Consider the following 10,903-nt stretch of genomic DNA (forward strand, 5'->3'; position numbering starts at 1 on the left):
CGAGCAGCTATGAGACCAGCTGCATCCATCATATGGATGGGTATACAGCACACCAGTCTATCCGATTATCACGATGTCCCTCTCGAGTAATCTATGACCGGGATTATTTAGGATATGTGTTTAAAGGTGAATCGATCTCATTATCGTGATCTCATCATGATCTGATTCCCATTGCACAAATCCAAGGACATCATAATATATATATGCATTTATGCAATAGTTATAAAGTGATATACGCCAAAATATAATAAGCAAAAATATTCTGTATCAAGTCACACGTGCTATCACTCACGTGATTGGCTTGCTGGGCACCTATGACTAGCAATCTCCCACTTGACCTAAAGCCAATCACCTATGTGTCTGATCCCCATCAGACTCCTGTGACGCTCAAAGACAATCTGAGACAACGACTTTGTCAATGGATCTGCAATGTTATCTTCGGATAGAACTCTTTCCACTGCTACATCTCCTCGGGTCACGATCTCTCTGATAAGGTGGAACCTCCTCAGAACATGCTTAGATTTCTGATGAGACCTAGGTTCCTTCGCTTGAGCAATTGCCCCATTGTTGTCGCAATATAGGGAGATCAGCTCCTTGCTACCCGGCACGACTCCCAAATCTGTGATGAACTTCTTCAACCAGACTCCCTCCTTTGCTGCATCTGATGCAGCAATGTACTCCGCCTCTATGGTCGAGTCAGCAGTGGTATCTTGCTTGGAACTCTTCCAGCACACTGCTCCTCCATTCAAGGTGTACACATACCCTGAATTCGACTTGCTATCATCGACATCAGACTGAAAACTTGAGTCAGTGTAGCCTTCAACCTTAAGGCTATTACCTCCATATACTAGTAAAAGATCCTTAGTCCTTCTCAAGTACTTAAGGATACACTTTATTGCTTTCCAGTGCTCCAAGCCTGGATCCGCCTGATACCTGCTCGTGACACTCAGAGCATGCGCTATATCAGGCCTAGTACATAGCATGACATACATGATAGACCCTATTGCTGAGGTATAAGGTATCATTATCCATGCTCGCCCTTTCTTCTAGAGTCTTTGGGGACATACTCGTAGAAAGCGATATCCCATGTCTCATCGGTATGAGACCTCTCTTGGAATTTTCCATGCCAAACCTTTTGACAATAGTTTCTATGTACCTGGATTGGGACAAGCCAAGCATCCTCTTGGATCTATCTCTATAGATTCTAATCCCCAAGATATAAGATGCTTCCCCTAAGTCCTTTATGGAGAAGTGTCTAGATAACCAAGTCTTTACTGTGGATAGCATTCCTACGTCATTCTCAATGATGAGGATGTCATCCACATATAACACAAAAAAGGTGATAGCGCTCCCACTTACCTTTCTGTATACACAAGGCTCATCTTCATTCTTAACGAAGTCATAAGATCTGATTGCCTCATCAAATCTTATGTTCCAACTTCGGGAAGCTTGCTTTAGTCCATAAATGGATCTAAGAAACCTACACACCTTATCTGGGCAGTTCTTGGACACGAATCCCTCAGGTTGCATCATATACACCTCCTCCTCGAGGTTCCCGTTGAGGAATGCGGTTTTCACATCCATCTGCCAGATCTCATAATCATAGTGTGTTGCAATAGCCAATAGAATTCTGATGGATTTTAGCATTGCTACGGGTGAGAAAGTTTCGTCGTAGTCAACACCTTGCCTTTGACGATACCCTTTAGCCACTAGCCTTGCTTTATAGGTCTCTACCTTTCCATCTACTCCGATCTTTTTCTTAAAGATCCATTTGCAACCGATGGGTACAATACCTTCGGGCGCATCAACTAGGTTCCAAACCTTATTGGAGTACATAGAATCCATCTCAGAATTCATGGCTTCTTTCCACTTCCCGGAGTCTATACTCATAATAGCCTCCTCGTAGGTCTGAGGATCAATATCCTCTACATCCTCTCCTCTAATATGTCCCACATATCTCTCAGGAGGATGGGATACTCTATCAGACCTGCGTAAAGTTGATACTTGTGTATTAGGTACCTGAACAGACTCGGGCTGTAGAGTGGTGCTTGAGCTTGGTTCTCCAACCTCGCTCAATTCTATCATTCTCCCACTATCTCCGTCAAGAATGTGTTCCTTCTCAAGGAACACTGCTCTCTTAGCTATAAAGACCTTTTGGTCCTCGAGATGATAGAAATAATACCCACAAGTTTCCTTGGGGTATCCCACAAATTTGCATCGCTTTGTCCTTGATTCTAACTTATCGGGGTTGTGTCTTCTAACATGGGTAGGGCAACCCCAAATCTTAACAACCTTAAGATCAGGCTTCTTCCCTTTCCATATCTCATATGGTGTAGACACTACCGACTTAGTTGAAACTCTATTCAGAAGGTAAGCTACGGTTTCTAGGGCATATCCCCAGAATGAGATGGGTAGGTCAGCGAAACTCATCATGGACCGTACCATATCTAATAATGTACGATTTCTCCTTTCAGAGACACCATTGAGCTGAGGTGTATAAGGAGGTGTCCATTGGGATAATATCCTATTGTCCTTGAGGAACTGAGTAAACTCTGTATTTAAGTACTCACCTCCTCGATCTGATCGAAGAGTTTTGATACTCTTTCCAGTCTGGTTCTCCACCTCATTCTTATACTCTCTGAATTTCTCAAAGGCTTCGGACTTGTACTTCATTAAGTACACATATCCATACCTTGAGAAATCATCAGTAAATGTAATAATGTAGGAGTAACCTCCAATGGCATGAGTTGACATAGGTCCACATACATCACTATGTATGAGTTCCAACAACTCATTGGCTCTCTCTCCAGTTCTACTAAATGAAGATTTGGTCAGTTTTCCACGAATGCAAGGCTCACAAGTTGCATATGACACATAGTCGAATGGATCTAGATATCCATCATTTAGCAACTTTTGAATCCTTCTTTCATGGATGTGACCTAGCCTACAATGCCACAGGTATGCACTGTTCAACTCATCTCGTTTCCTTTTGGACATATTTACATTCATGATATGTGGAGTAGTGTCTAACATAAATAAACCATTATGCAATGTTCCTTTCGTGATGATCTTATCATCTAATAATATCGAACAACCATTGTTCTCAAAAACAAATTTATATCCACTAACTGTTAAACTTGAAATGGAGATAATGTTTTTGATAATAGAGGGAACAAAATAACATGCATCTAATGCAATAAAAACTCCACTAGGCAGATGTAGGGCGACCTCGCCAACAGCTAATACAGCAACTTTTGCTCCATTACCCATCTTGAGGTCCATCTCGCCTCTCTCTAGTCTCCTAGGCCTTGCCAGAACCTGCAACGAATTGCATATATGATAAGCACTACCGGTATCCAATACCCATGTGTTATCATAAGAGTCTGACAAATGGAGACTGATCATGAATGTACCTGAAGCTTCATCAAGCTTTTGTTTCGCCCTTTCTACAAGGTACTCTTTGTAGTTTCTCTTCCAATGCCCATCTTTACCACAGTGGAAGCACTGGCCTTTGTCTTTTGCTGGGTCTTTCTTAGCAACCTTTGCTTTACCTTGTTTGCCCTTGCCCTTTCCCTTCTTAAGGGACCTTTCTGCTTTCCTTTTCTTTTCTGGTCTCACCAGTGTAGAGAATTGGCTTCTCTTTCTTAATAGTACTCTCTGTCTCCCTCAACATATTGAGGAGCTCTGGGAGAGTCACCTCAAGCTTGTTCATATTAAAATTCATTATGAACTGTGAAAAGGAATCTGGTAGGGACTGAAGCACAATGTCCACACACAAGTTATCCTCTAGGACCATTCCTAGACCTGTGAGTTTCTCTATCGACTCAATCATCTTTAGGACATGGTTCTGAACCGGTGTCCCCTCGGTCATCCTAGCGCGGAAAAGGCTCTTGGATATCTCATATCGTTGAGTCCTTTCCCTGTTCCTCAAACAATTTACGGACATGTAGGAGAATGGATCTGGCATCCATCTTTTCATGTTGTCTCTGTAACTCTGGAGTCATAGAGCCCAACATATAGCACTGAGCAAGAGTGGAGTCATCAATGTACTTCACGTAGCGAGCGATCTCATCCTCGCTTTCCCCTTCTTCGGGCGTAGGCATCACTGTATCAAGGACGTACACGATTTTCTCCGCTGTGAGAACAATTCTCAAGTTACGGAGCCAATCCGTATAATTTGGACCAGTGAGGCGGTTGACATCAAGTATGCCACGTAAGGGATTTGAAAGCGACATTTTCTGAAAATAAAGATGTAGCAAAAATGAATAACATGCAAATTTTGCAAGAAATAAACTATCAAGATATGGACTTCTATCTTAATATGCTCCCACTATTTTACTAACGAGTCACGCGACACCCTCAGCACGTGAAACGGAAGTCTCCAGCAGACTTCTAGTGGGGATCAAGATCCACTCAGCGTCTTAGTGTAACCTCGAGGGACTCGACCAATCACACTAAGCCTAAAAGGTAGGCAACTCTTGCCGATCACAACTCCTTGTGATTCCCGTCCTGTTCGGACTCCGAATCACCATGGCCTCGAGGGACTCGACCAACCATGATGCTCGGTTAAGTCAACACCTTCGTTACAAGATGAGTCTGATTTGATGATATACCCTCGAGGGACTCGACCAAGCATACCATGCCCTTAGGTCACCGGTGACATCTCTATGTCGTAAGCAAGATAGCGAATCGCGATATAGGTGAGTCTCGAGGGACTCGACCAACTCAACCTACACCGGGAATCGGTTCCTACTCATAACGATGGAAGACCACGTGGGTCAATCTAATTGCCTCACGTTTACCGACTTAATATTATCGAGAGATGTTTCTATAATTTGGTCTCCTAATATGACATGTCACACATATACATATTTAATATATATCTACATCGGATGCAAATATATATACTTATCTAGTATGTGTATAAGCAATCACATCAGATGATCATGGACCACAACCAAATATGATTAGGCCCGAGCCAGTAGGCCTAATCACTCACATCAAGATCTATGTGTGCAACATTGCATCTCCATGCCCTGTGATCGTCCATCTCGTCCTCGTCGGTTCCGTCGACATCTTGATGCATCTCCATGCATCACGATCGTCCGTCTCGTGGGTCCCGCTATCGTATCCACGCTCCCGCTGCACCTCCTCATATGATTACAACTTAATCATAGGCACGCAGGCCCGACAATAAACGAGAAATATAATGGAGGTTCGCAGACCTCAATAATAATAATCACAAGTACACACATCACACGGTCCATAATCATCCGTCCACACATCAAACATCACATGTATAAATAATCATCATCATGTAGGACTACTAGATAATAAAAATAATAATCAACTAAACCTTTTAATTAATTAATATTTTTCTGAAATCAGAGACGTAGGGAATTTCTCAATTCCTAAGGGTATTTTCATAATTTGGACAAAAGACAGAAACTGGAATTTCTCAAATTCACAGGGGCAAAATTATCTTTTAGCCCAAAACCATAATTCCCTCTTTCTGCTGCCGCTGCCGCCGCCGCCACCCTGCTGGCGACGACCTGTGCGGCGGGGCGAGGGCGCTGCCCTCGCTAGCAGGTGGCACGCTCGCTGGCGGCGCTGCCGCTGCAGGTGGGCTCCCCCTTCGGGCGTCGCTGCCTCCGCAGGCGGTGCTGTCCCACCGGGTGGCCGCCCCTGTGGGGGGGGTTTCGCCCGCGGGAGCAGCGACGGCTGGTGCCGTTGCCATGCGGCGGCAGGCGCCGATTCCATTCGGCGGCAGGAGCCGCTGCCCTGCGGCGCCTCTGCCCGTGGGTTGCCAGCCCCGCCGGCAGCAAGCCTGCTGCAAGCAGACCGTCGGCCGGCTACTGCAGGCACAGCGCTTGCGCATGCGCCGACGCTATGCTGCCTGGTTGCGGTTGCCGTTGCAGGTGGCTGCAGGCATGCAGATTGAGGGCAGCAACTGTTGCTGCCCTTCCTCGCTTTTGCGTCAACGATTTTGACGTCAATATTCTTCCTAAACACAACACATACAGTTCAAAACCAATCATTCGCACGAACAACCTGGCTCTGATACCACTGTTGGGAAATCATTGGGGGCGACATCATATGCGCAGCGGAAGAACAAGAAAACAAAAATCCCTGATTCCCAAAAAGATGTTCGTCGTCGTGCGAAGATTGGTGCGCAAAAATCCGCAAAACACAAAACTGCGTATAGATATTGTGTTACCTAGGGAGATCGTATATCCCTGTTTCCTTGCAGATCCTTAGGAGAGGGTGAAGAAGGTCAAGCGTCCTCCTCTCTAGCGGTGATCCACACAGCAGGGTTGCGACGACCCTCCTCAAAACTCCAGGCCTACACTGAGGTGGAGAGGGAGAGGAGAATAGGAAGGGCAAGAAAAGACTCTAGCCTATGAGGCTATGAATCCCTCCTATTTATAGAGATCACGTGTCAAACCCTAATGGGTCCTTCCCTAGTGGATATTGGATCTGCATCCAATAAGACAAGGGCTCCGTCGGATATCTCATATCCGAACCTCTACTCATCGCAATGCCTACCATATGTGTGTAACCCTCTAGGCCCAATATCGAGCTGGCCGTGAGTCATACCTATCAGAACTCCTTCTAACTCAGTGAATTATTATCTCTGTAATAATTCACTCGACTCATCGACTACGGACGTACTAGGCCACTACGCCGTAGTCCCTAGACGATACAGGGGAATCCAATCCATTGGACCTGTCTGTTCTCAGTTACCATGTACCTATAGTCCCTAATCCATATAATATCCCAGAGACCGTATATCGAGCATGGTGCTGTCAGACCCATACGGTTTCTACTCGAGTCTCGCTCTAATCGGATTCTCCCGGAGAACTCTTTCTCTCTCAACCCGCATGACCCTGGCTAGGGATTTGTCTGAGCAAGAACACATGGGATATTCCTCTCATGACGCCGAGAGTGGATGATCCTCTGTCGACACTCAATAGCCCTCGTAAGGTCGACTACCACTCCCAATGACCAGCTGTACTAGATCTGGGACAGCCAAACCTATAAGTCTGGTATCAAAGAGTGGAGCACTCATACAGGACATCCTTGGTGTCTCAAGTCTAAGGACCAGATACACCACTAGGACTACGGAATCACTGTCTGACAATAAGGCATCATCAACCATCCAGCATTCCGTAAGCGGATCAATCAGTGAACTCATTCTCCAATGAGCACTTGTACTGTATCCCTAGTGTCCCTACACGAGCAGCTATGAGACCAGCTGCATCCATCATATGGACGGGTATACAGCACACCAGTCTATCCGGTTATCACGATGTCCCTCTCGAGTAACCTATGACCGGGATTATTTAGGATATGTGTTTAAAGGTGAATCGATCTCATTATCATGATCTCATCACGATCCGATTCCCATTGCACAAATCCAAGGACATCACAATATATATATACATTTATGCAATAGTTATAAAGTGATATACGCCAAAATATAATAAGCAAAAAGATTATGTATCAAGTCACACGTGCCATCACTCACGTGATTGGCTTGCTGGTCACCTATGACTAGCAATCTCCCACTTGACCTAAAGCCAATCACCTATGTGTCTGATCCCCATCAGACTCCTGTGACGCTCAAAGACAATCTGAGACAACGACTTTGTCAGTGGATCTGCAATGTTATCTTCGGATGGAACTCTTTCCACTGCTACATCTCCTCGGGTTACGATCTCTCTAATAAGCTGGAACCTCCTCAGAACACTTCTGATGAGACCCGGGTTCCCTTATTTGAGTAATCGCCCCATAGTTGTCGCAATATAAGGAAGTCGACTTCTCGCTATTTGGAACGACTCCCAAATCTGTGATGAACATATTCACCCAGACTCCCTCCTTTGCTGCATCTGATGCAGCAATGTACTCCGCCTCTGTGGTCGAGTCAGCAGCGGTATCTTGCTTGGAACTCTTCCAGCACACTGCTCCTCCATTCAAGGTGTACACATACCTTGAATTCGACATGCTATCATCGACATCAGACTGAAAACTTGAGTCAGTGTAGCCTTCAACCTTAAGGCTATTACCTCCATATACTAGTAAAAGATCCTTAGTCCTTCTCAAGTACTTAAGGATACACTTTACTGCTTTCCAGTGCTCCAAGCCTGGATCCGCCTGATACCTGCTCGTGACACTCAGAGCATGCGCTATATCATGCCTAGTACATAGCATGGCATACATGATAGACCCTATTGCTGAGGCATAAGGTATCATATCCATGTTCGCCCTTTCTTCTAGAGTCTTTGGGGACATACTCGTAGAAAGCGATATCCCATGTCTCATCGGTATGAGACCTCTCTTGGAATTTTCCTTGCCAAACCTTTTGACAATAGTTTCTATGTACCTGGATTGGGACAAGCCAAGCATCCTCTTGGATCTATCTCTATAGATTCTAATCCCCAAGATATAAGATGCTTCCCCTATGTCCTTCATGGAGAAGTGTCTAGATAACCATGCCTTTACTGTGGATAGCATTCCTATGTCATTCCCAATGATGAGGATGTCATCCACATATAACACCAAAAGGTGATAGCGCTCCCACTTACCTTTCTGTATACACAAGGCTCATCTTCATTCTTAACGAAGTCATAAGATCTGATTGCCTCATCAAATCTTATATTCCAACTTCGGGAAGCTTGTTTTAGTCCATAAATGGATCTAAGCAACCTACACACCTTATCTGGGCAGTTCTTTGACACGAATCCCTCAGGTTGCATCATATACACCTCCTCCTCGAGGTTTCCATTGAGGAATGCAGTTTTCACATCCATCTACCAGATCTTATAATCATAGTGTGCTACAATAGCCAATAGAATTCTGATGGATTTTAGCATTGTTACGGGTGAGAAAGTTTCGTCGTGGTCAACACCTTGCCTTTGACGATACCCTTTAGCCACTAGCCTTGCTTTATAGGTCTCTACCTTTCCATCTACTCTGATCTTTTTCTTAAAGATCCATTTGCAACCGATGGGTACAATACCTTCGGGCGCATCAACTAGGTTCCAAACCTTATTGGAGTACATAGAATCCATCTCAGAATTCAAGGTTTCTTGCCACTTCCCGGAGTCTATACTCATAATAGCCTCCTCGTAGGTCTGAGGATCAATATCCTCAGTATCCTCTCCTCTAATATGTCTCACATATCTCTCAAGAGGATGAGATACTCTATCAGACCTGCGTAAAGCTGAAACTTGTGTATTAGGTACCTGAACAGACTCGGGCTGTAGAGTGGTGCTTGAGCTTGGTTCTCTAACTTCGCTCAACTCTATCATTCTCCCACTGTCTCCGCCAAGAATGTGTTCCTTCTCAAGAAACACTGCTCTCTTAGCTACAAAGACCTTTTGGTCCACGAGATGATAGAAGTAATACCCTTAAGTTTCCTTGGGGTATCCCACAAATATGCATCGCTTTGTCCTTGATTCTAATTTATCGGGGTTGTGTCTTTTAACGTGGGCTGGGCAGCCCCAAATCTTAACAACCTTAAGATCAGACTTCTTCCCTTTCCATATCTCATATAGTGTAAACACTACCGACTTAGTTGGAACTCTGTTCAGAAGGTAAGCTGCGATTTCTAGGGCATATCCCCAGAATGAGATGGGTAGGTTAGCGAAATTCATCATGGACCGTACCATATCTAATAAAGTACGATTTCTCCTTTCAGAGACACCATTGAGCTGAGGTGTGTAAGGATGTGTCCATTGGGATAATATCCCATGGTCCTTGTGATTCCCGTCCTGTTCGGCCTCCGAATCACCATGGCCTCGAGGGACTCGACCAACCATGATGCTCGGTTAAGTCAACACCTTTGTTACAAGATGAGTCTGATTTGATGATATACCCTCGAGGGACTCGACCAAGCATACCATGCCCTCAAGTCACCGGGGACATCTCTATGTCGTAAGCAAGATAGCGAATCGCGATATAGGTGAGTCTCGAGGGACTCGACCAACTCAACATACACCGGGAATCGGTTCCTACTCATAACGATGGAAGGCCACGTGGGTCAATCTAATTTCCTCACGCTTACCGACTTAATATTATCGAGAGATGTTTCTATAATTTGGTCTCCTAATATAACATGTCACACATATACATATTTAATATATATCTATATCGCATGCAAATATATATACATATCTAGTATGTGTATAAGGAATCACACCAGATGATCATGGACCACAACCTAATATGATTAGGCCCGAGCCAGTAGGCCTAATCACTCACATCAAGATCTATGTGTGCAACGGTGCATCTCCATGCCCTGTGATCGTCCATCTCGTCCTCGTCGGTTTCGTCGATATCTTGATGCATCTCCATGCATCACAATCGTCCGTCTCGTGGGTCCCGCTATCGCATCCACGCTCCCGCTGCACCTCCTCATATGATTACAACTTAATCATAGGCACGCAGGCCCGACAATAAACGAGAAATATAATGGAGGTTCGCAAACCTCAATAATAATAATCACAATTACACACATCACACGGTCCATGATCATCCGTCCACACAACATACATCACATGTATAAATAATCATCATCATGTAGGACTACTAGATAATAATAAAAATAATAATCAACTAAACCTTTTAATTAATTAATATTTTTCTGAAATCAGGGACATGTAGGGAATTTCTCAATTCCTAAGGGTATTTTCATAATTTGGACAAAAGACAGAAACTGCAATTTCTCAAATTCTGAGGGGCAAAACTATCTTTTGCCCAGAAAACCCTAATACCCTTTCCCCCTTTCGCTGCTGCCGCCGTCGCCACCCTGCCGACGGCGGCCTGTGCGGCGGGGCGAGGGCACTGGCCTCGCTTGCAGGCGGCACGCCCGCTGGCGGGTAGGCGCCCCCTTCGGGCGCCG

This window comes from Musa acuminata, chromosome BXJ2-10 (assembly GCF_036884655.1).
Source record: "Musa acuminata AAA Group cultivar baxijiao chromosome BXJ2-10, Cavendish_Baxijiao_AAA, whole genome shotgun sequence".
Classification (NCBI taxonomy): Eukaryota; Viridiplantae; Streptophyta; class Magnoliopsida; order Zingiberales; family Musaceae; genus Musa; species Musa acuminata.